This window comes from Cygnus atratus, chromosome 3, assembly GCF_013377495.2.
Source record: "Cygnus atratus isolate AKBS03 ecotype Queensland, Australia chromosome 3, CAtr_DNAZoo_HiC_assembly, whole genome shotgun sequence".
In the NCBI taxonomy this organism is placed as follows: domain Eukaryota; kingdom Metazoa; phylum Chordata; class Aves; order Anseriformes; family Anatidae; genus Cygnus; species Cygnus atratus.
In genome coordinates, this window is record NC_066364.1 from 95,454,286 (window position 1) to 95,466,421 (window position 12,136).

Sequence of the window (12,136 nt, forward strand, 5' to 3'; positions counted from 1 at the left end):
GTATCAATACATCATTAGGTATAATTTCCAGCCCACACATTTATATGAATTATTATTATTAAATACAGCAATATTTTAATACTATTTAACAGTACTAATTGTAACTTCAGACTCCCATATGTAGCAGTATCTGGAGATCTTTAATTATTTAGAGACCTTTAAAATCAATTTTGCACTTTTTAGTCTCCTCTGTGAACCACAGTCAAGTTCAAATTTTAATTCAAGTTCAATGATTCACATGAAGAAAATAATCATAATAAAAAGCCTCAATTTATTACCCCAGTTCACTTTGTCAGATGTGCCAGACTGTTTTACAAAAGCACAAACAGTAATGCCAGCTCCCCATGCAAGCTTTTTAGGCATACACACTCCTTCCTTCAAAACACCTTATTCAGGACTCATTTCTAACATTTTAGAGGGTAAGGACCTTCTGTCCCATGCCTACGTATTCCCTGCTTTTGAGATCATGAGCGAACAGCCTAGGTACGAGTATAATTTTCTGCTCTGCCACTCTGCAGTATTATAATAGCACCACAAAACATTTCACTTGCTTCTTCACTGTTGTCTTCCAAGTTGAATGTAATCCTGCTGTATCGAGAACAGGCATTACACAGTGCAGTACCTCCCCAAAGCAACTCATAGCATGGGCTGTCGCTACCATCCCCAGACACTTTCTAAATGTAAGCCAACACTGCAACACGTACTCATTCATGAGTGTATTTCAAGCAGGCGGGTCCCTGGAACGAGATGGGTTCAGTTATTTGCCTGCATTATTCCTTCCATTGCTGCAGTCCCAGGAAGGGCCAGATGATGATGAGGGCTGAAGCGCATAAAGCACAGGCAGCCAGCAGGAGCTGTCCTAGCTGTACCTGCAGAGCTGATGGAGAAGGTCCACTGCCCAGTCACAGCTGCTTTCAAACGGCCCAGGAGCAGCCAGGGGATGTACCCTGCTCAGAAAGCTCCAGCTGCGGGAATAGATGCACCAGAAGGAAAGCACTGGCTTGGAAACAGCGCACATGAACTTGTGGCTTAAGGGTCTGTCTTAATGGAGACGGAATTACATTTCCATTGGTTATTCTTAACAATGCCATTATTGTTACTTTACACCTAAAAACTCTGTGAGAAAGAGCGCAGAAAATAAATCAGTGCCTCAAATATAGGAGCTAACAGCTCATTTATGTAAGTTCTACTTTAATCTTAACTCTCCAAGCTAAGCCTTAAATGTTTAGGTCAATAGCTACTTAGCCTACTGGAAACACCATTTATGTTCTTTTTTTAAATATCAACTACATTCAAGCAAAACACAAAACTCACCAAAGCAGAGAACAAAAATATTATTCTACAACTAAAGCAAAACAGAAAAGAGGAATGTCTGGTTATTTTTAAGCACCTCTATGGAAGTCGTACAAGATACTTCATACTGGCAGTTGCCTTGGTCAGCTCAAGAGGAGAGCACATGTGGTAATACACAATCAGTATTTTCAGGAAAGACACATTTATTACTGAATCTCCAGAAACTGCAATCAAGAGATTCTGGCTTCAGCACACAGAAGTAGAAAAAACTGTTTCAGGTCAGTCCTGTTACAGCAAATTACAACAAAAGCCTCATAATGGGCCTTTCCCTGAAAAGGGTTCATTTTGCTCCACTGCCACCATTAGAAAAGATGTTAGAATCTGTTTCAGTATTGTCCCAAACATCAACACGTGCAACAATCATTTCAACTTGGAAAAGCAAGCCCTTAAAAGAGCTCAGCAACACCTTTTAAAAAAGGTCTCTCTTCCCCAAACAGCCAGCTGAGGGTTTGAATTTCTTCTGCATCACTGACTGACTGCCCCTTCCTTGCGCCCCTTCCTTACCTTTTTTTGTGCTGTCCCATGAACAGGCAATACATCATTTCCAAAGTAAGCAAATGCTGTAAGCCCCTTCTATTCTCCAGAAACCTAACACTGCCAATACAGCCATATAGGATTTCACTCATTTGTTTTTTGTTTGTTTGTTTTTTAAAAGTACACCTTTTAACATTAAACATATACCTAACACATCCATTCTCCAATTCTTGGGGGACAAAGAAACCAGAGAAGTGCAGACACCTGCATTTTTTCAGAAAGCATTCGTGTAATTAAATGAGGCTTCAACTCACAGTGATCAAACTCAAAATACTATATTTTAGTTAAAGCTAACACCACCTTTTCTTCCCACTAGCTTCTCACACAAACCATTATTAACCTTTTCTTTCTGCAAGAAACTGCGAGCAAGCTTGCTTTGCCCCAAGTTATTTGTAGTCACCTGTTACTCACACCTTTTGACAGCATTTGGATTTTGCTATATTCAGTGCAATTTAACCTGCCCCTGAAGTGTAGATCCTCCCAAATTTAGAACAAAACATAAACATGGAAGTGTCACAACCACATCTTCATGCATTACCTGGGGAGGGATGAACGAACCAGATTACCACTGTGAGGAAAAAGAGATTGCACTGGTCAAGACACTCAGGTTTACAAAAGAAAGGACGTATCTGTCCAATGACTGCTGCCCCTAGAAGAGCTGCTCTGTCCTAGCATGAGCCAGCAGCCCTCCGTTGCTGCACTGCCCCAAACCAGCATGTCTAACCCTCTTAACATTTTCTTTGGGGTTTCACCTAGCTTCATTACGCCCCCCCCAAAACCTGTATAGTGAATGCAGCTTTCTACAAATGACCTGCATGTGTGTGCGCATGTGTGTGTACATGTCAAGGGGTGGTTTTGTTTAGTTTGGAGCAGTTAAACTTGTCAGGAGACTTCAGAATATCAGCTAAAGGAGACATGTTCTTGCACAAGACATTAGTTTAAGCATGCTGAAAACTGATGCAACACACAAATGTGCATCTTCCTTTATTATTTTTAGCACGGGGATCCACCTCCCCACTGCCCCAAGCTACACCTAGGGAATATTCAAATAATCTTCCTGTAAGCAAGCAGGAATTGTACATGCTTACTAAGCAGGGTAATTACCACTGTCATTACAATACATGGTAATCATGCATGGCCTCAGATGGTTAAACAAACACCTTTGGAGATTTGCCACTGGACTTTCAAGGTACACACAGTGGAAAAAAAAAAACAAACAGTTTTTCTAACTACTTAACTGGAAGTGAAAATGGCAAGGCTAATCACAGCTGTCACAGCTTCACCCACCTTGATCCACTAACAGTGGGAAATATCAAGACAATACAGACACGGGAGGCTTGCTATCACTCACAAAAAACAGACTGGAACAGACTGCAACATAATTTCCCAGCTCCTAGAGCAAGTGCCCATTTGGTATCTTCAAATGCTGCCAACAATCCCTGCCAGCAAGTTGTTTTAAACACCTGCCTGCACCTGGGGGAATGAAGAAATGCAGCTGCTAAGCCCCGGAGCACAGCAAGATGTGGTGGGTGCTGATCACACATAAGTCAGCGAGTAGATGTCTCATATTGCCTTTCAATTCAGCTTCAACCTTGTTTTTAATTTCATTTTTTTCTTCAATTTTCACTCTAGCTATGTTCCCAATTTCTCTCACAGCTTCCAGATATACCCCTGATGTAATTCACAGAAAAAAGAAAAAGTTTTGCTTTTTTCCATATTAGGTTTTTCATCCCCCTTCACAAATGAAGTTTTGTCTTATTTCAGCACGATATTCACTGAATGCAAAATGTCACATGGTTATGGACTAACCATCGGCTCCAGACCTGCTTTGTCTGCACAGTAGGAAATGCTAAGAGCTCCTGCATTACAGAAAAGGCATTAGGCAATTCCAGATGAGACCACTGCATACCAGGAAACTTACAAGTCGCAGTTTCCAAACACAAACTTTTGCCTTATGTTTCAGCAGCTTGCAAAACAACAACAACAACAAAACCACAAACAAAAAAAACCCATACACGCACAAAATGTCATCACCAGATTTCTTCCTGACAAGGTATTATAATCTGACATTTTTAGAGCTCAAGTGCTTTAGTTAGAATCCATTGCCTTATTTCTGCTGAAACCACAGAATCTGCTAAAATTATGCAAAGCTTTGAATTAAAAAACAAACACAACACCAACAAAGCATATCTACAAGAACACCACCAGTTACCAAAACCAAATAAAAAAAACCCACAGTATATCCTCAAAAAATGTGTAATAAGAATCATGCATTTAAGGTTCTGTATCCTCTAAGGTATTAGGGTGTTTTTGGAGGACCACAGTAAAAGCTTCTAGTGATTATCTTTCTCAAAATAGCTACTAACATTTAAACCTATGCAATTGACTAAAAGGGTACAATATTTATAACCTGCCAGTAACACCAGGGAAAAGTATCAGAAAGACTCTCACCAAGCTAACAATGCCCTCTTAAAGGAAATAATGTATAGAACCCCACAGGCAATCTGATAATTTCCTCTTGTGGAATTTCATATGAAGCTGCAAGTTCCCACTGCCACACCTGGCTGAATCCATGAAACCACTCTGTCCAAAGTCAGTCACACTAGCTCCATCAGCCAACACCAGCTCTCTCAGCCTTTCTTCATAGGAGAGGTGCGCAGCCCTCTGGGCATATTTGTGGCCATCTTCTGGACTCATTCTAATAAGCCTGTGTGTCCTTCTTGTGGTGGTGGCCCCAGATCTGAATGCAGGACTCCAGGTGGGGTCTCACAAGAGCAGGATAGAGGGGGAGAGTCACCTCCCTCACCCTGCTGGCCATGCTGCTTTTGATGCAGCCCATGATATGGTTGGCTTTCTGGGCTGTGAGCACATATTGCCGGCTCATGGTGAACTTCTCATCAACCAACACCCCCAGGTCCTTCTCCTCAGGGCTACTCTCAATCCATTCTCTGCCCAGCCTGTATTTGTACTTGGGATTGCCCCAGCCAGGTGCAGGACCTTGACATATGCCCCCTCCTCACGTCCCCTGCCTGTCCTTCCTAAAAATCCTGTATTTTTCCATTCCAACACCCCAGTTATGGGAGCCATCCCACAGTCATGGGTGCCATCCCACCTTCAAACCAACGCTGCCACAAGTTACCAGATTACTAGTAGATATTAGAGAAGCAATTCAATTCTTCAAAACTGATTAAAGGTGTTTAAAGAATCTTGTTCTGTCAATCTGACTGAAATTTAAAAATCAAGTTAAACTGCAAATTAATGCTTACGCATGGGCACATGCACCCCATTATCAACAGAACTACTTAAAAATTAGCTGTCTTCTGCAGATAAACTAGCTACAGATTTGTGTCAGAAATCTGGAGATTGCACATGATCTTGACTAATCAAAAGAAAGACCAAGATTTCCAGTTTCATATATGTATATTACATTACGGTATTTTATTTATTTTATTATCCACAGCTGGATAAGATTCAGGCAACATGTAGAAAGGAAAATATAAATAGAAACACACCACTCACTTTCCACACCTACCACTGCTCCCAACAATCAAAGTAAATAAAATAAATCACACACCTTCCATTAATTTTCAAGACATGCTAGGCTGCCAGCTGAAATAGCTCTCACTTTTTCCTGTGTATTTGGTAGGGGATTAATTTTAAGAGTGTAACTACTCCTCAAGGTATGGCAAGTGGGCTTTTACTCAAAGCAGAAGGCATTCTTCTCTCTATTGTAAGTATTCCTGCTGGCATCAACCTATTCCTCCAGCACCTTAAGCAATAGAAGATCATGATTTTATTCTGTGCTTCTAGCAAACTGGATTTAAGAATAAAAGGTCAATGTGTCTCCAGTCTCTTTTATATTTGACATGGCAATAACTCATACTAGTACCATGTACAGCTGTATAAACTCATACGTAGAATAGATTTTTCCAAATTCACTGCAAGAATTTTAAGTTTAAAAAAAAAAAATAATAATAAAGACTGTATTTGGAGAGAAAGCGTTACCTAGTTTGATCGTAACCTTCAAACAAATTGTATCAACACTTAAGTGATTCGTATGGGAATTTTCTATAGCAAAGTATGTATTTTTTGCTCATTCAAGAACACTAGTTCTGATCTACGACAATTTTCTTTTGCAGGTGATGTTCTGACCATCAAGTTTGATAGTGAGTGAGTTGTGGTATAATGAAAAATAACGTTCACTCATCATAATGTCTCATTAAAGAGATTTTACATAGACACATTTAATTCATCTACCAAACGCTTGCGTGCTTGCAAAGCCAACATGCTTCTGTATCTTTTGACAATAAAAGCTACTTGGCACAGTTAATAGGCATGCAAATACATCTTTGTTATTGTGCAAACTTTTCTAAGTCCAACTCAAACAAAAAAAAAAATAATGTGCAAGTAATAATGAATCTAGTGAGGTTAGCAAAATGAGCGTACTGACTAAGGCACGACAGTAGGATTTTACCTTAATTACACACAGGTACATGTGCATATTTGAAATAAATACACTAATTTGAACATAAGTACCTGTCAATACTTTCTGTGTAACCCAAAGCAGTAGAGAAGTATCTCTAAAATGGCAACACTTCCCAAAGATGCTGCAATACAGAGATCTAGTATGACATAACCAACACATGCACTTGAACACTTTCCTGTGTCACAAACAAAATCCCTCTCACACCTCCCCCCATTTCCGTCCCCATTTTCTCCCAGTGCCCACACCTTGCGAGCCAGACAGCTGTGCTGCCAAACCCATGAGGTGTGCTGTACAGAAATGGCCACACTGCATCTGCGGAGCAGCACGGCCAAGCTCACAGCTTCTCCCCTCTGCAGTACAGCTGGTTTTAAGGAATAGGAATTTCCCACTTCTGTGCTAGGATTTAAGCTCACTATCCTAGTAAGTACCAGTCATAAAACAGCAGATCGCCATGGGCTGTGGTTAATTTTTGGAGGAGGGAAGGGGGATGGAGAGGGAGATGGCAAGGAAAAGGAGCAGGAACAGAGGTGTATAACCCCCACACACAAGAAGGAAGGACCGTCATACAGACCCTCGGATCCTTCGGACAGGATGGCTGGGCTGAGCCCTGCAGCCTTCCAGCGCAGCTGCTGTCCTGTGCTCAAAACCCTTCCTCTGCACAGCATTCGTCACGTTTGCGTGGTGGGAAATCGCTCCACAAAGCTCACACACATCAACCATTTCTGAGCTGGAAACACGTTCCCCCATTCCCGTTCTCTCTCTAGTAAGTTCACTGCTCAGTATTTTTCAGCTGCAACTTCCTAACGCCCACTATGATGTCTGGCTGAACAGAAAGCAATCCTCTGGCAAAATGTCAAACACAGCAGCCTTACAGAATACAGCAAAGAAATGTGGAGCCCTGCAGCAGAGGGATAACCCCACGGAGCAATACGGGCTGGGGTTACCAGTAGGGACTCAGGCGGGGAAACCGAGCAGGAGCTGTCGTGGCACCCTTGAAGTCATTAAGGCTGACCACACATTCTGCATGAGCAAAAGCGTAGCCAGCAGGTTGGCAGAAATGATTATTCACTTCTGAACAGTACCTAGGCATGTGTCCAATTTTGGGGTCCCCCAGTATAGCAAAGACTGACCAACCAGAGAGAGCCCAGTCAAGGATCATTAAGATGGCAAGCAGGCTGCCGCATGTGATGAGCTGTGACACCAAGAACAAGCTTGTTCAGCCTACAGAAAAGACAAAGAGGCATCTAATTTTCATCTTCACTACCTCAGAGGAAAGAAGTTATGGAGAACAGTGTGCCACACTTCCCAGAGGTACACAGCAAAGAGGCATGCATGAGGCAAACATCACAAATGGCAATGAGGGAAACTCCAGCTCAGCAACTTGTTGTAGTGCTTAACCATTCTTAATGCGTATTTCTTTTTTTCCTTCACATCCAGAGAAGTTACAGCATTTCCATTCTTGGAGAAGTTCAAAACTCAGCTAGGGCAAGGCCCCGAGGAAGACAATCAGTTTTGAAGCCAACGCTGATAGGGGCAGAGGGGTCTTGGTCCATATGGCTTCCAGAAGTTCCAACCTACGTTTTTCAGTGATTCTACAACCTATTCTCAGAGGTCATGCTTAGTATAGGATTACAAATGTAGTATACCAACAAGACAAAATGTACTGCCAACCAAAATGCAAGAGTAGGTCTACGCTACAGTCTTTTGACATAGCCTTGTCAGGAGATGCTCCAAAAGGTTGGGTCACCACTCAACACTCACTCTTAAGGGCAACGGTGGGACAGAAAAAAAAAAAAAACAAAAAACAACGAATACAAACACAGTTTTTCTGACATATCCATACGTCCGGACATCTACGTTACATACAGAAGATCATACCTTTCCATTGCTTACCCTTAAGCAACAGACAAGAGGTAGCAAAGATTCTGGCAGTACAGACTCGACAAGGAACACACATCTGGGACAAACGGTAAATAGTCTGAAATGGAAGTTTTCTTTCCAAAATGCCCTCTGTTGGTTTACTCCCATTAGATCCTGTTCTGAAGTCACAATTCAATGACTAATTTATCACTGTTTCAACAAATTTGGTGTCACTTATTAAATATGTATGTATCACCCAATTTATCTGCATCAGAAATACTTCGCTGTGGAAAATTTTCAGATAAACCCAGGGAAATGTGATAGCTAGCCAAAGTCACAATAAAATGTATAACAAACTATCCAAGGAAAATAGATTTCTGTAACACAGCTGATGCAACAAACTTTGCTCCAATGTACATGTCCTCCTGGTGTCTCACAGAGGCAGTATTGCTGTGTTTGGGAATTGAGACTGGACATGGAGGGCCAGAAATTCAGCTGATGTTAATCAACAGAACTCCATCAGAGAGAGAGGAACAGTACAGATTTACACTCGATATTACCTGGCCTGCTGTGCTTTTTTTGTGTGTACTGAAAAAAATGTCAGTAAAGCCTGTTATGGTAACTTCAATTTATGTTGGTGGACAGTCCTCACTACAGAAGGCCTGCTAAGGAGGAGTGGCTGTTCTTTCAGTGTGTGATAGTTCAAATTGGAAGTGGATGGAAACATAGTAAGCTTTCAAACAATGTGAATCATTCTGTTCTACACATGGAATACAAATTATTTTTTTTTCTAATAAATAAAATGAAGATACTGCATGTCTGAAGTCCATGTTAGCTTTAGGAGACTAACTGAAATTTACTTTTAAGTCTGGAATCCAACCATAATTTACTTTTCCTAGCAAGGTGAAATGAATTACAGAAACCTACATTACATAGGTGAAAAATGTAGGACCCAGTGCACTCAGCGGATATTGAAGGTGTTATCTATTACACGTAGGTCACAACAACTAAACACAAATGAAAATCCAGCCATAAAGGAGAAAACATAAGCATTTAGAATATCAAAGGCTTAACTCAGCAATACAAAGGTAGAGATGCTCAGCATAGATCTTCCCTTTTCTTAAGGAATGATGTTGAGAGATGTAATAGAATTCTGAATGAAGAACTGACACTTGCTCATTTCCTCACTGAACTCATGATGACCAATAAAGAGCTTTGCTTCAGGTACAGTGAAGATCTTCAAGAGATTTAAAAAGGAACCCGAACCTTTATACACAAGAACACACACACACACACTCTGATCTTCCTGTTACCCATGATTACAAGGGCATACCTCAACCAGGCTAATGAAAATGCTATTTTCATATCAAAACTGCTATTTTGAAGGCTGGTCCAGTACCGTAACTCACAAAAATATTGACCCTCACAGCAATGGTGCTTAAAGTTGTGGTCATTTACGAAACAAGAAGCCCACAAACAAATTGAGGAGACAGGTGACTAGGCATAGGTAAAAGTAATTTTAGAAGTTACAATACTGTCAATTCATGCACTAAAAGGAGAAGGTCTGTAATTTAAATAAATAAATAAACACATAAGGAGATTGAGACACAATGCAGAGAGAGGGTACTCAAACATTGGTAAGAACATCAGTATTGACATTTGGAAAACATAGCCTTTATTATAAGAGCTTCTACGTGAGCTGTACAACAGCTACTGAGTTGGGTGCAATTTATCTATGCAAGAAAAAGAAAAATCACAAAAAAGGAGGGGAAACTAGTGAAAGTTCCAAGTCTTCTGGGACATCTGACAAAATGAGTACCATAGAATGTATTGAATTGGTACTGCTGGAATACCGTAAAAAACATGGGAAAGACATTAAATGTTAAACTCCTCACCACTCTTGCAGAATTGCAAATTAACACTTTGAGCATTACATCTACTTGAAGCAAAACCACCTACACTGATCACGTAAGCAATGCACATTAGTTCCAGCAGGTTTTGCTCTTTCACCAATTGTAAAAAAAAAAAATATAAAAATAACCCAACTAACACATCTGCAAATTGGCTAACAAGCAAATAATAAATCCTATATGCACAGATGTAAGGGGAAAAAAAAAAAACAACACACACACTGAAGCCTGTAAAGCAAGTGTGGCAGAGCTTGATCAGTGACTAAAGATGCCAACACTTATCAGTTTCCAAATTCCTGTCTGTGTGCTCGTAAAGTGTCATTTACGAAAATGCATTCTAAGTGAATGAGAGGCACTTCATGACTCAAGAGAGAGCAGCATCAGAAATTCAGGATTTAAATAGATACATCTTAGTTAAACAATTTAGAAAATGGACTAAACTTAGACATTTGAAGAAAGTCAGCAGTCGTGTCTCGTGTTGGTGTCGTGATTCATTAAACTTGGAAGGTCAAACAGACTAGAGGTTTCTTTGCATCTGCTAGAAGTATCAAAAAAACTGAATTACACAATTGCGCACTTTTGTCCCCCAGGGGTCTCCATGTGTCACTCAAGTTGTTCTTATTTGGACAACCAGAGACCACCACAAAAAGCTGGTGAGACCAGTGTCTAAGCCAAGATTCTATATATTTAAGTGCTCTATGGCTACTGCCTTATTAAAGTTTGGCGCTTTTAACTCACCACTTTAGGATTGCAACCTGTGAACACCTTCCTGTGGGTAACTTCTAAGCAACTGCAACTCCTTTTGTGAGCAATTTTACTGAGTTTTCTCAGCGAGTTTTTGCAGAATCAGGAACGTGCCTACCATTTTCCTCTTCAGATATCTCAAACTAAAAATTTCAAACACTTCTACAGAAAGAGCAAAGAAATCAAAGGTATTTTCCAGAATGTGTATTTTTCAGAAGCTGTAACATCTTTATCTATTTATAAATATATTTGTGCCAGAAGCTTTATTTTTTTTTTTAATAAACCAGAGAAACTTCTCTATGAAATTAACTCTATCACATTCAACTATGTCATTCAACAACAGGAGAAAATAAATCATTTAAAATACCCTAGATTTTTATGCAATGCAAGCATCTTATCTTTCAGCACATTTTGGTTACTGCAATTGCCTGTGGCAACTCAGACTATGAAGTGAGACTACGTAATACTTGCATAGCATAAAAATTACTACTTATTAAAAAAAAAAAAATACATACTCATGTAGCAGCTTTTGCGCTATAAGAGAGGACAGTATGGATCATCAATTTGTAATAATATTTGGCATTTCTTTAATTAATCTCGAGTAAATAAAAATCCCACCTGTCATCTCTGCCATCTCCCTGTAAGAATTTAAAGGCATTGGCAATGTTTTTTAATAGTCCCTAATGTATCCTCTCCTCCCTATGATTTGCCTTCAGTTTTACATAGATTAACATATTTTAATTCCATCTTTAAGCATTTACTTAGAGATATAAGTCTGTCTGTTGTATTCTGCTAGCCCACATTCACCTGGGGGAGGCAGCTTCACCTCCTGTTATAGCACCCCCTTTCCTTTTTCCAAATTTTAATTCCTCATAGCTCTAGTAAATTACTTCCACATGAGCCTGTGCTCTTCATGCCCAATTTCTAACCAAAGGCGATTCCTGTGGAAACACTGAGCGTAACTGGTTCATCCATTTTTTGTTTTGCCTACACCCCACGGACATTTTCTTGGTGCACTGAACAGAAAATTGGTGCAGTCTACAAATTTCTGCTCCAAACACGGTTTATGTAAGTTACTCCAAAATCTAAGGAGCACCCCCACACACCTACACCCCTCACAAGGGCACAAGCTAGAAGATTTTGCCAGCCTGCAACAATTTTGCTCAAGGGCTTGTGGCTCTTATGCAAAATACTGTCACCTTGCAGAATGATCTGAACCAATGCTTCTAAGTAGCTGGATCCTACCAAC

The 12,136-nt window shown here is 40.2% G+C and overlaps 1 protein-coding gene across 7 annotated transcripts in view; it reads right to left on the reverse strand.

Moving 5' to 3' along the window:
• EML4 (EMAP like 4) overlaps positions 1 to 12,136 on the reverse strand; it is a 158,222-nt gene that overhangs the window by 123,641 nt on the left and 22,445 nt on the right. The gene's annotated exons all lie outside the window — the stretch shown is intronic.